The 18,145-nt window shown below is 37.4% G+C and overlaps 1 long non-coding RNA gene across 3 annotated transcripts in view; it reads left to right on the top strand.

Annotated features, from left to right (window-relative positions):
• LOC117655927 (uncharacterized) overlaps positions 1–17,348 on the top strand; it is a 55,321-nt gene extending 37,973 nt beyond the window's left edge. For all 3 annotated transcript variants that reach the window (XR_015728949.1, XR_004588823.3, XR_004588824.3), the window contains exons 4-6: positions 6,798–6,861; positions 8,015–8,121; positions 15,721–17,348. This is a non-coding gene — a long non-coding RNA (uncharacterized LOC117655927). The remainder of the gene's footprint in view (positions 1–6,797; positions 6,862–8,014; positions 8,122–15,720) is intronic.
• Positions 17,349–18,145: the final 797 nt, after the last annotated feature.

Raw genomic sequence — 18,145 nt, 5'->3', positions numbered from 1 at the left:
AAAGTCAGCAGGTCCTCGCACTTTTGACCGGTCTTCGCAGTTATGACTGGTCATCATGCCCATTGTAGCATTCTTAACAACCGTGTCACTCATTTCACAACTGCTTCTCTTCACCATGGTGACAAGATAAGGCAAAAACGTAAATTGTGAGGACAGTCGTAACTTCGAGGACTGGTCAAAAGTGCGAGGACCAGTCAAAAATAACTTTTTCAGCCCTCTGAGTAGTCCATATGCATAAAAGGATACAGCAATAGAGAGGGATGAAGGAAGGGAAGGGAAATTAGAGTAGGAGTGAGGGTAAGAGAGGGAGGAAGAGAGGAGGAGAAGGAGAAAGGAAGAGGAAGCAGGGAGAAGAATAAGAGTGGGGGAAGAGAAAGTAAGAAGGAAAGAAAAGACAGAGGTGGTAGGTTTGAGGAGAAAGATTGCCGTACAATAAAAAAGATGAAAGGGAAGAAAACCCCAAACAAATATAAAGATATTAAGATAAAGAATGAATTGTTAAACTTTAAAGAATAAAAGAGAACAAATATGAATAAATAGCAATAATTAGAAACACACATACAAACATACAATGTATTTTCTTTGAACAGAGTATTTGGCCGGTTCACAAATTTAAACAGTGTTTAGTCATTTCAATTAAATTTACAATTTCTATATTTTCTTTTTGCCATATTTATTCCTCATCTATTTTTTAAAAAAACCAATATTACCCTTCATCCTCATCTCTAATCTTAATCAAATTCAATTTTTCCCTTCTATTCTATATTATACCCCTTCCCATTGTCATATATTTTTATATCCATCCTCACATTGGTTAATTATGTAATTATGTAATACAGTTGTTTAATACAAATTCAACATTTTAATATAAATCAATTAGTTATATAACTATCTTTTTGTATATCAATCAATATGAACATGAATATTCCAATTATTTCCATGCAATCCAATTTCTTACAAATCAATTAATTATATTTACCAATAATAATAAACCAAATAATTTCCCCCATATATTCCTCCAAACCACATCTTAACCATTTCTGCTTTCAACACAATATACAATTAATAGTATCTCAATTATTACAATTCCCTAGTTAAATAGAGCTTTTTTCTTTTGTGTTTTAAAATCTTGAACCTCCTCTTTTGCCCTAAATTTCCCATTGTTTGCAGTTTTGCACCTACCTTTTTTGGTGAGGAAAAAGAAAAAGAAATTTCTCTCTGCCTCATTTTGTCACATTGCAGCAAAGACCCTGCTTTACTTTCAGTTTCGTTTTTTCAGCATAGCTAGGGGAAAAAAATCTGCTCCTCTCTTTGCAGCTAGCAACAGAGCCCTCCGCAAAACAGCTGAGAGCAAATCAGCTGAGAGTCCGGAGGCTGATCAAATCAACTTATGGTAATTAACCTAAGCTGAAGCTGAAAGGGGCTGTTTTTTTCTATTTTTGCAGGCACCGGTCTTCTCATTTGTTTTCTTTTAACACTGATCAGCTGTACGGCGGCCCTTTGAAGCCCCGTGGCAAGAATTTAAACGGTTTGTTTCCCTCTAGCCATCAGCTGGGACTCAGGAGCCAGCAATAGATTGGGAGTGGGCGGGGTAAGCGAACGGTGGGCGATCCAACAGAGGCAGAGGGTGAGGGTGAGTGAAGATGTGGGGGGGGCAAGAGTGGGCTTTGGCGACCCCTGTGAAATGGCCGTTCGACCCCCAAAGAGGTCGCGACCCCCCGGTTGAGAACCGCTGTCTTAGAGCCAGGGGAATAATCATCTTGCCGCAATTCAGCACCTTTCATAGAGACACTGGGTTCACCTACTTCCTCTCCTAAGGACTTTAGGAAGCTGCTTATTACTAACTTCTTTAAGAACCTTCCAAAGGCCAAGTTTTATTACATCATCAGGAAAATGTCTGTCAGCCCCCCAGGTAATCAAGCAGGAGACATAACTACATGATCTAATTCTACTTTATTATAAGGCTACATTAATAGAATTTTGCAAGTTGGAAAATACAAAACCTTCTGCCATCACTTTTAACCAGATGAATGGGGTTTTGAAAAACAGCAAAAGGTGGACTAGAAGATGGATTTTGGAAAGTTAAGGGGCTAGAATGACTCAAAATAATATTGAGTTGATCTAGAATAATATTTATATGAATATTTTGAAATTAATTTGTAAAAAAAAAAAAATCCCATGAGAAAGTTTAATTGATTTGAAAATAAACATGATAAAAGGGGACTTGAAGGTTGACTAGATGGAACAAATAATTACTCTAAAGGAGAACAAACCCAATAGAGCAATAATATTTGACTATAGAAGAAATCAAGGTTGCTTGGGAACAAGGTACTCAGAAGCCACTTACAAGAATGTTTGATACCATAGTAAATAATAGACGCAATTTACATAGACTTCTGTAAAGCCTTTGATTCAGTAGTGCATGACAAACTACTTCCGAAACTAAAATCTTATGGCATTTCGGGACCCCTACATAATTGGATAGCTGCGTTCCTGTCAAACAGGCAACAAGTGGTTAAAACAAGTGGTGCGCATAAGCGCACCAGCATGCCTACCGTCCCTGTTCTACTGTCCACATTTATATGTAATCATTCTATGTGTTTATGGATATCCTTTGCCTATTTATAGCCTTTTATTTGTGCCAATTTTTTTCATGTATCCATGTCTATGTCTATACTGTTATTTGTTTCCTTATACTTGTTGACAAATAAAATAAATAAATAAATAAATATAGAGGGACAACAGATTTTACTGAATAAAACAGAAGCTGTTGTGAATATGGATTTGGAGTAAAAAATGCTGGATTAAAGAAGAGATATGGAAAAAGATATATGTATCTGAAAATGGTTTTAAAATGCCAGGAGGTAAGAGTGATATAGAAAAAGATGCCAAAATGAAACCAGCTTAATAATTAAAGGGGACATACAAATAATAAATCAGAAGAGGGAAAGCCCTTTTTAGCTCAGATTTACAAAAGGAAATCAAGGAAACTGTTTATACTTGTTTGTAGGGAGGGGGAGTAATCAACTTGGGGAAATAGTGAAAATGGGACGGGTCTTGCTTGTAGAAGGAGGTGTATATGAATTTGGAACAATAAATAATAATACATTATTATTTAAATAATAATTTAAATAATTTTAAATAAGAACTTGGACAATAGCTATCCTATCACTTACGTTATTTAACTTAAGAATGAAAGGGCACATCTTATATCATACGACCAAAGGGATGGAAGGAAGCTTATTTTGATTTTATTCAGTTTAGGATTGTATTTGTGCATTCCTACAATCTCTCTCCTGCTGTATATTCAAATTCAGTCATCTCCATGTTTAGTGTAAACATATGCAAATACACAAAGTAAACTCAGTCTTCTGTAAAACAGGAGGATATTAATTATTTGGGGACCAGTTACTTTGTTATTTTTAAGAATCAGTTCTTCACTTGAAAACATTGATAACATTCAGATGTATAAAATATGCAGAAAAGCGGGTAGGCAGTTAAAAATAATGTAAAAAGGAGGGCTATGTGGTGCCTTTAACATAATATAATTAGATTTTATGCACAGTTTAAACATGAAGGGGCTCATTTTTGACAATACAGTTTTAAAATGCAAGTTCTACCTGTTTCAGTTATGTCAATTTATTTCTGCATATAGATAGGATGGATGCATAATTTGTTGCTAGAGAAATTTAATGATGGCTTGAGTTCTAGAAATAAGCCTCCGCTGTTTCCACTAGCATGCATCCAATAGTCTATAGCAGTGATGACGAACCTTTTAGAGACCGAGTGCCCAAACTGCAACCCAAAATCCAGTTATTTATCGCAAAGTGCCAACACAGCAATTTAACCTGAATAATGAGGTTTTATTGCCTAAAATAATGATAAACAAGGCAGAGTTCAGCTAATTGTTCTAAGAAAAATGTGATAAATGCACTTTTATACCCCTTCATTTTTTTTCTGCTTTTGAAATATTACATTTAGCAACAGTAAGAAAGAAAAACTTTTGTAATATCATTTCTCTCTCTCTCTCTCTCTCTCTCTCTCTCTCTCTCTCTCTCTCTCTCTCTCTCTCTCTCTCTCTCTCTCTCTCCCCTCCCCCCCTGCAGGGGGGGGACCCCTGAACTTAATAAAAATTAAACATTGTTACAATTAAATATGTCAGTGTTTTGTCTGAATAGAATAGAATAGAATAGAATAGAATAGAATAGAATAGAATTCTTTATTGGCTAAGTGTGATTGGACACACAAGGAATTTGTCTTCGATGCATAAGTTCTCAGTGTATATAAAAGCTATAAGTGATAAATCATCATCATAGTCATCATAAAAATCCATTTATCATAAATCATAAGATACAACACTTAGTGATAGTCATAGGATACTGAATAAGCAATTAACATAAATCATACCAGGAAACTAAGTAAAACAATGTAAATCGGAAATATATAAGCAACAAAGTTGTAGTCATAAGTAGAAAAGGAGATAGGTAATAGGAAAGATGAGAAGAATAATAGTAATACATACTTAATGAATAGTTTGACAGTGTTGTGGGAATTAGCCTCTGCCCCCAGAAGAATGAAATATTTTGGGAAATATTAAAAAGGCAGAATATTATATTTCCTTAAATAAGAATTGGAGAAACATGTTTATTAGAGCAAGAAGCAGCCTCCGAAGTCTTTCTTAATAGGCCACAGCAGATGCCAGTACTTAAGAGCTTATTGAAAGAAGAACCCAACTATTTAGATGCCTCTATTCATAAGCAAAGCAAAAACTGCAGGCATAAATCAATTCGAGACAGGATATTTCAAAACTGTTTTTTCTGCAGTTCTAATTATCCGTTGAAGTCTGTGTCTGTCTTGTTTGGTTACAGAGTCAAACTAGACAGTTATAGAAGTGCAGATGACAGACTATAATTCCTCTGTAGAACTGAATCAGCAACTCCTTGGGCAGTCTAAACTTTCTGAGTTGGCGCAGAAAGAAAATTCTTTGTTGTGCTTTTTTTATGACATTTTTTATGTTAGGTTTCCATTTTAAGTCTTGAGATATGATAGAACCTAGAAGCTTGAAGGTCTCTACTGTTGATACTGTGTTGTCTAGTATTGTAAGAAATGGTAGTATAGTAGGGTTAATAATAATCCTAAAACATTCTTTAGGTTTATTATGATCGTATTCTTTTGGGGGATAGATATACCATAGAAAGCTTTTAAAACAAACAAACAAACAAATGTTTGTTCTTTTGGGGCTTTACAGATTCTTATAAAACATTCCTTATGGTTATTAAGACCTTACTAAAAAAAAAAGTATCATTATCCCAAGTTCTCAACAAATCCATGGGCTTCTTTTTCCTGTCTAAAACTTCAGTTCAGTTATACTCAAAGTTTTGATGGACAGAAGGTCCCCTAGATGGATGCAATAAAAATTTTTCTACAAAAGACAGACTTACATTGTACCTTTATTTATATTTGGAAATCAGATAACCAAACAAATACAGATTTTAAAAAATAATGAAATAAAGAAAAGAGCACAGGTTTGTTAGGAAAACAAGTGAAGGAAAAATATTCAAATTATGCTTATTTATTTATTCAACTTGTAAAGGGGCCCATGTCAAACAAGTGACAATGGGTGGCAAACAACCATAAAATCAATTATACAATTAAAAACAGAATATGACAAGCAAAATAAATACATAAACACGTGCATATAGGTACATAAACATAAAGTTACAGTCTGTCTATGGGACAGGTTTATGCCACCCATTTAAGGAAACAAGATAAAGAAGATAGAAATTCAGTCAAAAGGGCTACCTTCAGACTTCTGTCTGTTTACCTGGGAGGCCCCTCCCTCCCTCTCTCTCCCTCTCCCTCCCTCCCTCCCTCCCTCCCTCCCTCTCTCTCCCTCTCCCTCCCTCCCTCCCTCCCTTCCTCCCTCCCTCATTCTCCCTCTTAGTCCAACCTTCCACACTACCAACCCTGCTGCAGCATATTAAAAACGATTATGGTCGAGGTCTGCTCTACAACATATGCAACCCCAGTGCCATCTTCCAAACTCCAAGGGGAACTTCAGCAGTAGGGAGTTCTGGTCTTCCAGTGATCTAGAAAGATAACAACAATTGTTATACAGTCAGAAGTAACAACAGATCAAATTCAACTATTATATATAACTTATACAATTTATACAAGGAAGAAAGAAAGGGCCATTCCTGAGATAGAGTAGCTTATCTTCATCCATTGTTGAATATAGGTGGATCAACGGTGGGAGGTGGAGGTCACAGCTCCTCTACTTCTAGGTCACCTACATGGAAATAAAAGATGAGAAAAATTGAAAGAAAAAGATATTGAAATTTGATCTGTTTGCTACACAGGTGGAAAACATATAGACGTTTTCCATCTATGGGAGTTGACTCAATTTATGACAACAAGGGAGATCAAACTCTGCATGATCAGTCATTACAGTTTTAAATCAAGTCGCCACATGACCAAATTCGATTTTACAATCATTTTTACAACAGTTGTTAAGTGAATCACATGGTGGTAAGTCCAAAAGCAGATTATTGAGTGGCTGGTTGTTCCTCCCCCTACCCTTTTTTTGCCTTAAAACAATGAAAATATCTCAAACTGCAATCATGTAACCATTGGATGCTGTAAAGGATTGTAAATTTGAGCTTGCCAACTACCCGAAATGTGATGACATTAGTGTATGGTTGATGTGACACTTGTAACTAGGAGGACAGGACATAAGTAACCCTCACCCTCTGCCCTTAGTGTTCTCAATAAAGTTACCTTCATTGATGTTTTCTTAGGTCATTCCAGCCTGCCAGATTTCCCTGGGAACATCTAGGAAAGCCTGCTGGACTTCATCGAGCTGTAAGTTAAAGAAATGCCTCACTCTGTTGCCAAGGTTCTTGGAGAGTAATTCTCCTTCCCTTGGCCCATCACTCACATATTACTAGCAAGACATCCTTCCCAGAATTTCCTTAAGTAGAATGAGAGGAAAAAGACCACCCCCCCGTGCTCTCTCTGGCTCCAAGAGGGACGTTATTTGAGGGTGGGGTCCCAAGAGCTGCGGGGGACTCAAAGGCTACAATTCATGTTAATTTAGTTTTGCTACGTACATCGATCCTGGGATGATGGTTCCCACAGTAGAGAAGCTAGTTCAGTACCGGCAAGAACAGTTTCCCATGTGGATCCAAGTGCTGTGGAATTGACAAAGAAAAGACATGTTTTCTCATTTCTGAGAATTAAGAATCTCACTGCCAAAACACACATGTGCAATTTATGATAGTGTTCCTTCGAGCTGCCATGGGATTTCTGGACCCTTACCTTCAGAATAAAAATGAACTGCTCTGTGGTGGGAGACTGTCGAAGAAGGCTTCTGAGTGTGAAGCCAAAGGCCTCCTCCAACAACTTCTTCTCTACCTGAAAGGAAACATAAGAGATGGTGCTATTTCTTTTGGAGAACATTTCCCCATCCATGCAAAACCAGAAAGGAAATCCCAGAAATGTTGGTTAAAGTGGTACCTCAGAAACATTGTCCTGTGTTTCCAGGGTAGCCATCCAGTAAAAAATGGAAAGGTCCATCAGCATGGATTCTATCAGTTCATCCACTTCTGGTGTGATCTTGCTGTGGGATTAAAAGAAGGAAGAGACATCAGTGCCCACTCCCATATTAGTGAGCAAGCCTGAGTTTCATTTTCCCCATAAGAATAGAATAAACTGGCTCAACTGAATGGCCTTTCCCTTCGTACTGACTGAGTATCCCCAAACAGACTTTCCTCACCCACTATAAAAGAAACAAAAGACTGAATATAACAGTCTCTTGTGTCAGGGGGTTATCACTCTTTTAGCCATGTTATAACACATGCGTGGTAATATAAAAACTAATCTGATAGTCCAAATCCTCCATTTTCTTTAGATTCTTGTAACATTTTCAATTTAATTCTAGCTTTTTTCCCTTGTCAAATAAATTTCAAGATCAATGTATTCAAATCATCAAAGAATTTCTTTTCACGTTTTATAGGTACTGTTTGGAACAGGAAAAGCTGGGCTGCTGTGATGCCGCGCGTGCCCACAGAGAGGGCTCTGCATGCCACCTCTGGCACATGTGCCATAGGTTCGCCACCAGAGGTCTATAGAAATATTATGATGGATGGATGGATGGATGGATGGATGGATGATGGATGTTATTCCAATCTTCCACATTCCTTTCCCAGGTTTTCTATCCTTGTTCCTTACATTCTGTTATCACAGTGAGATAACTACAGCCGTTTACCCTTACTCTTATCCTTCACCCATTTACTCTTAATTCTATTTATTCTGGATGGTTAGAAGTTACAACTAAGTGTGTTTATGTTCTGCCCCAGCTACGGGTCCCAGGAAATGTAGCACACACCCACAGCTCCAAAAACTCTGTTTAATACAAACAGACCCCTCTCAAAATGCAAGCTTTAACCACAAATGTCCTTATCAGCCTGCTATGAATTACAGAGATTAAACAAAGTCCAACAAAGGTTGGCAATCAGCCCAGAAACCAAGTTGTAACAAAAACTCACTCTCAAAATGCTCTGCGTAGGACCAAACGTTGTTTCCAGCAACATTTGCTATCTGTGTGCGAACTTAAATAGGCTAAGGGAGTGGCCAATTAACCCGAAGACATACTCTCGAGGAGACCTCCTCCTGAGTAGCCACTCCTGCCTTTTGGCAGCCCTGCGTGCTCGAGCATTGAGAAGAGGCTCCTCCACTTCACTCTCTTCACTTGAAGGAGCCTCTGGAGGTTCTGAAGGCCCTAGCTGAGTCTCTGCCTCTGGCACCACATCCTCTTCAGCCTCCTTGCTGTCCGACTCGAGTGCTGGCTGCACAGGCTGCTGACGCAACACCACACCAGCCTCCTCCTCATCGGGATCAGCCACAATCCATGCAGGCTGCTGGCGGGCCACAACAGCTTAGAACAGTAGCTGAAATATCTATTTTTTTCTACTCTAATTTACAATTATCTTGCATGGAAAAAAATAAAACAAATATTTTGTTATATTCAATTGCATACAGGACTCCACTGAAACTTAAAGAACTTAAAATATAACCTATCCAAAACATAACTCATACAATTTTATCCACTTAAACCTTTTCCTTTGCAGTGTTTTCAGAACTTATTATCCATTAATGTCCTTTGAGCTACAGAAGACAAATTATCAATAGGATTTTTCCCCAAAGAAGAAAATGAATTGTATGGATAGTTCATTGCATAGTAATGAATAAAGAACTTATCTTGTAAGAATCTTCCAATGACATCTAAAATCCAAAAATTAATAAAAAGCAATTTACAAATGTTCCATGTTAAAGTTAATTTTAAGGTAAAGTTAATTAAGGTAGATTTGAACCTAAGTTTCTAATACAGTGATTCTTAAAGTGTGGTCTCAGGATAATCATTTTTTTTTTTTTGCTAGATATTAAAGATACTGTCAAAAATTTAAAAATGTCACTCCTCTTAATATTTTTATTTGATAAAAAATAGAGTTTTTCATGAAAAATACTTTACTCATGATAATATTTAATGTTTTTGATATTGTTTTTCAACAAATAACAATTATATGGATAGATCAATTTTAATTATTAATATAGTAAATGCTGATAAATAGAACGTATACAAATGAAAACTCATTTGGAGTTCTACCCTGTTTCCCTGAAAATAAGAACCTGTCTTATATTTTCTTTGAACCTTGAAATAAGCGCTTGGCTTTACTGCCATGCGCTCAAAAGCCCGATTGGGCTTATTATCAGGGGATGTCTTATTTTGGAGGAAACAGGGTACATAATTTCTAAAACTGGAAAGTATGGCAGACTCATTGGCTTAAAGAGAGTGACCCCTTTAGAGGAAAGAACAACGAGAGATTCTATCCTGGAGTCAGTTCAGGGGATAAAATGTCTGAGGTCAAACACTTAAATCTATATCTGATGTTTCCAGGAAAGGAAGACAGTCTGGTGAGATTCTTGTAATATAGCTGGACAACAATAGAATACTGTATCTACCTTGCCCTGTTCACAAATGGTTCTGGTTGCTTGCATCTGAAAGAAGGAGTCAAAAAGGAGGACAAAACATTTAAAATATTTTAAGGCAGTGCCTTAATTACTACATAACAGTGGCTTAGACCTATAGGGAATTGTTTATTAGTATGAATTCCACCTTCCAGTGTTCTAGGAGGATTTTTTGTTGGGTATAAATATTGTGGAAATCTTAATCTTTTTGTTATTCATTCCAGATGAATGTTATTAGCCACAGAATTCCTCTATATCTACTCTGACAGACTATATCCACATAATACATATAAATAGATGTTACTGGTAATATACTGCCAAGCAAGTTATGTACACAAATGTATTGATCAATGAAGATATGGAATATAAATAAATAAATAGTTTATCATCTTACAGTGATTACTTACACTCAAGTATAAGTAATTATACTCAAGTTTTTACATTATGTCAGTTATTAATGTACTATGTCAATTATCAGCTAAAATAGGTTATTCATGCTTTCTCTAATTTAAATGTCACTTATTTTAAAATATGTTTAAATTATACACCATTTACCTCTTTTGAAATAATGATTATTTATTTATTTATGACATTTATATACCTGCCCAACTCACTCATAGTGATTTTGGATGACTAGAGGAATAAAACTCTAAATAGAAAACTCAATACATTCCTACCTCCTGATGACAATTTTCAAACAAACCACTTAATTGTGTTCCATAAGATTGTAGGATCCACAGATCTTGCCAGAAGGTCTGTGGATCCTACAATCATATGGAGCACAATTAAGTGGTTTGTTTGAAAATTGTCACCAGGAGGTAGGAATGTATTGAGTCTTTTAGAAGAGTATCAAGGTTGGGGCCAGTCTTATCACCATAGGGATGATGTTCTACAGGGAGTAAGCTACCATGGAAAATCTCCATCACTTTGTGGTCCCACTAGATAGACTTCCTTGATGAAGGGAACGTGTAACATACCCTGCCTCCCTGATCTGGTGGTTGGAGTGATGAGTCAGTCCTTTGAGTAACCTAAACTTTGGATAACATGTCAGGTTTTAATAACCAGCACCTTGAATTTGACCTGGAAGTGAATTGGCAACCAATGCAGTTCCTGCCAGTGAAATGACACATGTGCAAATCTAGACTTGCAAAAAACCATGTGGGCTGTTAAATTTTGAACCAACTGAAGCTTCCTGATACTTTTCAAGGGCAGCCCCATGTAAAGTACATTACAGTAGGTAGCTAGGCATGGGTGAATGTGATTAGCGCCTGTTTGACAGGAAAGTGTGTAAATGATGCATAGCCCACAGGTGTGCAAAAGGTCTCCTGTCCACAACTACCACCTGCTATTTGAATGAGCCCCAAGATTAAGCATCAGGTCTGTCTGAAGTAGTTCAACCCCATTCAAGACCAAAGATTCTCTATGGGTAAGAAAACCTCAAATCCAAAGCCTTGCCAGGGTCCACTTTCAGGCAACCCTACCCAGCCTTTAACAGGGGATTAAATTAAATTAAATTAAATTAAAGGAAAATATTAAAATACCATAGTCTATTTCTTGTAGCTGCTGATCATAGCTTTAAGAATATCTACAGATACAGTGAGAAGATTTTGTCAAACTTTTAGAGAATCAGACAATGATAACTTTATATTTCAGCAGCATTTGATTTGTAATATAATCAGGGGTAGGCTTAAGTGCACATTTGTATAGATCTTAAATATGCATCTAGCATTTGTTTAGCTTTACATAATATGACAATCCATAATGTTTTGTTTTGGCTGGAAAAAAATCTGGATAATCTGAATATGGCTACAAATAAAAGTCTCTATCTAATGTGCCAATAAAGGAGAACATTTGTAGCTCTGGGTTGAAATGAGGAGTCCTTGGTGCTCTCTGTGTTTGTTGTGACCCACCAGCGGCCTACGTGGATCGTGGCTGATCCCAACGAGGAGGAGGCTGGTGTGGTGTTGCGCCAGCAGCCGGCGCAGCCGGCGCTCGCATCGGACAGCAAGGAGGCCGAAGAGGATGTGATGGCAGAGGCAGAGACTCAGCCAGGGCCTTCAGAACCTCCAGAGGCTCCTTCCAGTGGAGAGAGCGAAGTGGAGGAGCCTCTACTCAATGCTCGGGCACGCAGGGCTGCCAAAAGGCAGGAGTGGCTACTCGGGAGGAGGAGGTCTACTCGAGAGTAGGGCTTGAGGATAATTAGCCACTCCCTTAGCCTATTTAAGTCGCATGCAGTTAGTGCTTTCTTGCTAGAAACAACATCTCATTACTACAGAGCATCTTGGAGAGCGAGCGACTTCTCATATCTGGTTTTCTGGGCTGATTGCCAACCTTTGTCGGACTTTGTTCTTAATAACTTTGATAAGGACCCTTTGCATGGGAAGCCTGCATTCTTGAAAGGGGTTTGTTTGGAATTAAACAGTGTTTGCGAAGCTTGGTGTGTGTCACATTCTCTGGGAATCCGAAGCTGGGGCAGAACAGTGTTTGATTGTTTTCTTGCAGACATTTCATTATTGAAACTAGGTAACATCATCAGTTCGGGCAATGAAACATCTGCAAGAAAACAACCAAGCTCAGAGAGCACCAATGACCTCTCTGTCTAATGTTTTATAGCCCAAATATGATTCTATTGGAACAGATATGATATGGCTATTAAAGTGTGGTATATGAAAGTAGAAAAATTCCATTAATTTTTTTAGCTCGTAGCACATAGTCAATGACTGCTGGCTGCCAAGCAATTTTAGGACATCAACCTATTTTATATATTACAGCACTAAATTCAATTAACCATATTAGCTTCGTTTTAAGTTGCTCCCAGCAGTTTCTTTCATCAGAAAGACAAAAGCAGCATCACACCTCAGGCCCTTTTGCGGAAAGGAATGTGGCTTCTGTGAGTACAGTAACAGTGCAATGCTGCTGTCACCTTGCCCGCCTCCAAAGAAGCTTAGAGACATTCCGTGTTATTTGATCCCCCTTCGTCAATTAACATTGCACTGACAGGATTCAAGCTTTCCTTTAGTCCTATTTGTTTTGTGTTGTCACATGTACATATGAAAGGAGGAGCTTGTGTAGAAGAGCTGTTTTTCACCGTTTTGACAAAATGACAAGTAAAAACTTTGTTTTCAAGAAGCTGTCAGTAAGCATTGGAAACGACAATCACATGGCCGCAGCTGATTGCAGCAGTGCTGAAGCTGTTAGCATCACAGTGGTGCTAAAATGGCTATATAACTTCCCTAAATTTTATTCCCATGGCAATAATGGATCCTGGCATTCTGTAAGTTATCCCATTTGAGATATCTTGGTTGAAAAATATTTGCCCTATGATGCATCGTTTTATTCAGTTGAAGGTATCAAACAAGCAAAGAGACATGAGAGTTTTAGTAATATTTGTATGGCCACCCATCTCATGGAAAGTAACTCTGGATGACATGCAACAATCAATAAATGAGTAAAATAAATAAAATAAACATTATCTAAAACATATAACTATTATTAAAAGAGCATTAAAATGATAAGAACTAAAGCAGGAAAAGAGAATAATAGAAGGAGGGTGTTAATAATAATGGAGCCACCTCATGAATTCACTCATCCCCTGGGGTCTCCAAGCCTGCTGGTATAACCAAATCTTGAAAAACCTTCAAAAACCCAGGAATGATGAAGTTAACCTCATCTCTAAGGGGAGAAGATTCCACAATGTGTATATGTTGTGACACACACACACACACACACACACACACACACACACAGAGAGAGAGAGAGAGAGAGAGACGTATACATACACACAAACAGATAGAGAAATAACATATGTCTATGTCACCTCCACATACAGTAGAACCTCTGATCAAAACGCTTCTGACCATGACCAAATCAGGTTCCGATCAAAAAAATGTACATTTTTTCCCCTGCGGCCGATTTCCCCTTCCACGCCGTTTTTTTTTTTTTTTTTTTTGTAAGCGCCAAATTTTCAAAATTAGGTTCGGGTCATGACCAAATCGGTTTGTGACCAAAGTTATGGAATGAATTATGTTCGTGACCAGAGGTTCTGCTGTATATATGTATATCATCTTTACCTAAAAGATAGAGAAAAACTCAATGTTTTACCTGAGGAGTGAAATAATCTTATCTGGGTTTGCAGAGTAAAGGCATTTGGGGGGGGGGATGTGAAGCATAACCTTTCTGCTACCACTGGTATCTTGATACCCATTTGCCTTTGCCACATCTGTGCAATTGTTTCCTTTTTGTAGAAAAATGTATTCATAATTGCTGACCAAAGTCATAAAAGGAAACTAGCAATTGAAGATGAAAAAAAATTGCATTCCAAATATAACTGGCAACTAGGTGATGGGCAAAGTGAATGACAGAAGCATTGCTTTTCTATTTGTTGCTTGCTTTTCACTCCTAAAAAAATGTCACTGTGGTTCCTATTTGAGAAGACCATTCTGTCAGAATCAATTATATCTGTGCGGTGGACCATGTCCCCATTTGAATAAAGAGGAAGTTAATTAAAAAGGTGTGATTACCAAAAAGAGAAAATTATGTTTTGTCAAACAACAATAAAAAGGCTATGTATTTTGTCAAAAAAGATGCTTTGCTTATTCCTGTTGCCATATGCCAACATTATGAGTGTGCATCTGCTGAATATCTCATGAACATGTTTCTATTTCTTTAGGGCAGGAGATTTAAAAGCTTGTACAAATGATATAGTGATGGTTCTGGGGAAATGTTCCAATTTCTTTGACAGTCAAACTTCATTCCCAGATACTGAAATATAGATGATAATATATAGATGATGTTCTGCATACCAGAACTAGACACAAGAACAGTTTTTTCCCAAATGCCATCACTCTGCTAAACAAATAATTCCCTCAACACTGTCACACTATTTACTAAGACTGCATTACTATTAATCTTCTCATCGTTCCTCCCACCCATCTCCTCCCACTTATGACTGTATGACTGAACCTTGTTGCTGGTATACTTAAGATTTACTTACTTATTTGTTCCCTATGACTATCATTAAGTGTTGTACCTTATGATTCTTGATGAATGTATCTTTTCTTTTATGTACACCGAAAGCGTATGCACCAAGACAAATTCCTTGTGTGTCCAATCACACTTGGCCAATAAAGAATTCTATTCTATTGTATTCTATAATCAGTGGCTTGGTGAACTTCTCCTGGCCTGAGGTTAAGTGGATCTGAATCGAGGAAGTTGGAGAAAGAGATGTGGCTAATTACCACATCTAGTATCTAAGCAATTGTTTGTTCAGTCTGTTTTATGAGTAAAAATTGCACATCACATAAAAGTCCAGGTTATGGTAGTGGGGAAACCCTTGAGGGCTGAAGGCAACTTACAAGTCGTGCTGGATGCTGGAATCACCCACAATTTTATTTTGTTGCAGCCTGTCTTGACAAAAACTTGTGCCTTAGACAATGTCATCAGTGATTCAATTCTTACTATTCCTGCCTGAAGCCAGATGTCATATTACCAGTCCAAAAAAAAATTAGACTGCTGTATATTAATGCTGATTGAAGTTTCATTTAGAAAAGGAAAGGACACAAATAAGCCTTTTTCCAGAATTATTTGTGGCAGAAGCTTCTCTCAGCTTTATCTCTCAGCATTTCATAGAATGTAGATAACATTTTTGTGTTAACTGATTTTAGTAGTCTCACTTTGATTTTTATGTCTTACCAGCTGTGTATCTGTCAAGAGACTGAAGATGGAAATAAGATGGACACCTGCAGCATAAACACTAATTTGGAACAAGTCTCACTGAACTTCACAAGAACTATTTCTGAAAAGCCTTGCAAAGGATAACTGGTCGAATGTTATTATTCTCTGCATTTTGACCAGGTGGAAATGCTACTTGTGATTCTGCCTGCAACACCACAGAACCTTTGAGTTAGGATCTGTTTTAGCGGTAGGAATGTTATAAAAGAGAGTCTTCATTTATTTTAACTTAATCTATGTACTGATCCAGGCAGAATGATTAACTGGATAAAATAATTATGTAGGCAGTTTTAGAACAGGATGACTTCACCATGAAGCTTGTTTGACAACAATAAACCAATTATAGTCTGCATCAGCCTGATCCTGCTCTTTAGGTTATCATATAACAACAACAACAACAACAACAACAACAATAATGTGAAGATCTTGTGGGACTTTCAAATACAGACGGATCGTCACTTGGAACACAACACGCCAGATATCACAGTTGTCGAAAACCGAAATGTACAATTTATTGACATCGTGGTACCAGGAGACGCCAGAGTCGAAGAAAAAGAACTGGAAAAAAACATGAAATGTCGCGACCTGGCCATAGAAACTACACGGCTATGGATGAAACATGTCACAGTGATACCCATTGTCATCAGGGCACTTGGTACGATGTCCAAGAATTTCACAAAACACTTCAAGAAATTGCAGCTTCCTGCAATAACACCAGACTTGATCAGTTTGATCAGACTTTATATTAAGTATCTTTTTTGATCCTTGGATTCTTGCTTTTCTTCTATAAATTCTGTTGCTTTTTGTAAGAAAATTCAGTCTGATCAAACTTGACTTTCAACAATAGGAGGTCTATACATCTTCACAGGTAAATAATATGTTGGAAAAGCTAGTGGGGCTTCACATATTGCCTGTGTGCTTAAACCATCTCATATCACTTGGAAGTAGATTGCCAAAACTTGGCTAGATTTATTAGCTGCTGTGTAAGTAATGGCAAGAATGTTAAATGAGAGGTTGCTAAGTTACAAATCAGGTAAAATAAAGGCATGTTACCAGATGCGTATAAATATTCTGCCTTAATTTCAACAGAAGGATGTAATGCAGCCTTAACTGAAGATGCTACCCCATAGTTTAATTTATAATATGGATTTATCCCTTGCTCCCTGTTGGGCCTTACCTCCAGCTATATTTCAGGGAGGCATTACTGCATTCAAATCTTATTACAACGTATCATGTATGAGAGAAATAATGTCTAATACCCAGCACGGGGTTTTTTAATGGTAATACGCTTATCGTACAAGCTCCTCCCAAGACAAGCTGTGCTGGCCTAGAGTATGAGCTCCTGGCAAATACACACAAATCTTAATATCCTGACAAGGAAAACAGCTTCCTTTTTGCAAGTCTGTAGGACAGAGATGCCTTCGTATGCTCAGATAATGTAGACATTAATCCACTGGCTGTGGGAATGGGATTTGAACTGTGCAAATTCTAGTTCAAAGGAGAAAGCTTTCTTAGTCATGATGTCTTTGTTATTGGTGTTTAACTAATACATGATTTAATAAAAGCTACACGGCTCTGATTGGCTTACCAAATGGATTTGGATTCCTTGAAAATGCAGCTGGCACCATGCAAGGCTGATTGGGAAAAAGGCTCAGCATATTCAGGACTGAAAATCAACCCGACTTTTAATACAGGCACCAGTCATCTGCCTTAAAACTAGAACATAGTCTTAGATAGCTAGTGGCATTAGCTTATATGCAAGGCTATCAGTGTCCATCGTAGTTACTGACTTCTTGATGATGGTATCAGTGCTGAAAATTTTAATTATTCTTAATTGCCAATTTCTGCATTGGTCTATGAAATACTTTGACAATGCACTGATCTCAAACGCTATATAATCATGAATAATTGTAATGCATTAACGTAATCTTTATGGTTAGTCAAATTCATGTAAGTGTCTACACAACTTGGAAATTCTTTTTAATGGCTAGAAATACAGGCAAAAAGAGGACTTAGGAACAGGTAGTCCTCAACTTACGACCACAATTGAGACAAAAATTTCTGTTGCTAAGTGAGACAATTAAGCATATTTTGCCCCACTTTACAACTTTCTTGCCACAGTTGTTAAATGAATCCCTGCAGTTGTTAAGTTAGTAAACAGTTGTTAAGTGAATCTGACTTTGTTTGTCATGAGGTCCCAAAAGGGGATCACGTGGCCTAGGATACTGCAACCGTCATAACTATGAGTCAATTGCCAAGTGTCTAAATTTTGATCACGTGACCAGAGGGATGCTGTCCAACAGTCATAAGTGTGAATAAGGGTCATAAGTCACTTTTTTCAGTGCTCTTGTAATTTCAAACAGCAATTAGCTCTGTTTCAAAGTTCCCC

This window comes from Pantherophis guttatus, chromosome 7, assembly GCF_059756535.1.
Source record: "Pantherophis guttatus breed Tessera chromosome 7, ASM5975653v1, whole genome shotgun sequence".
Lineage (NCBI taxonomy): Eukaryota > Metazoa > Chordata > Lepidosauria > Squamata > Colubridae > Pantherophis > Pantherophis guttatus.
This window is presented reverse-complemented; position numbering and strand designations above follow the sequence as displayed.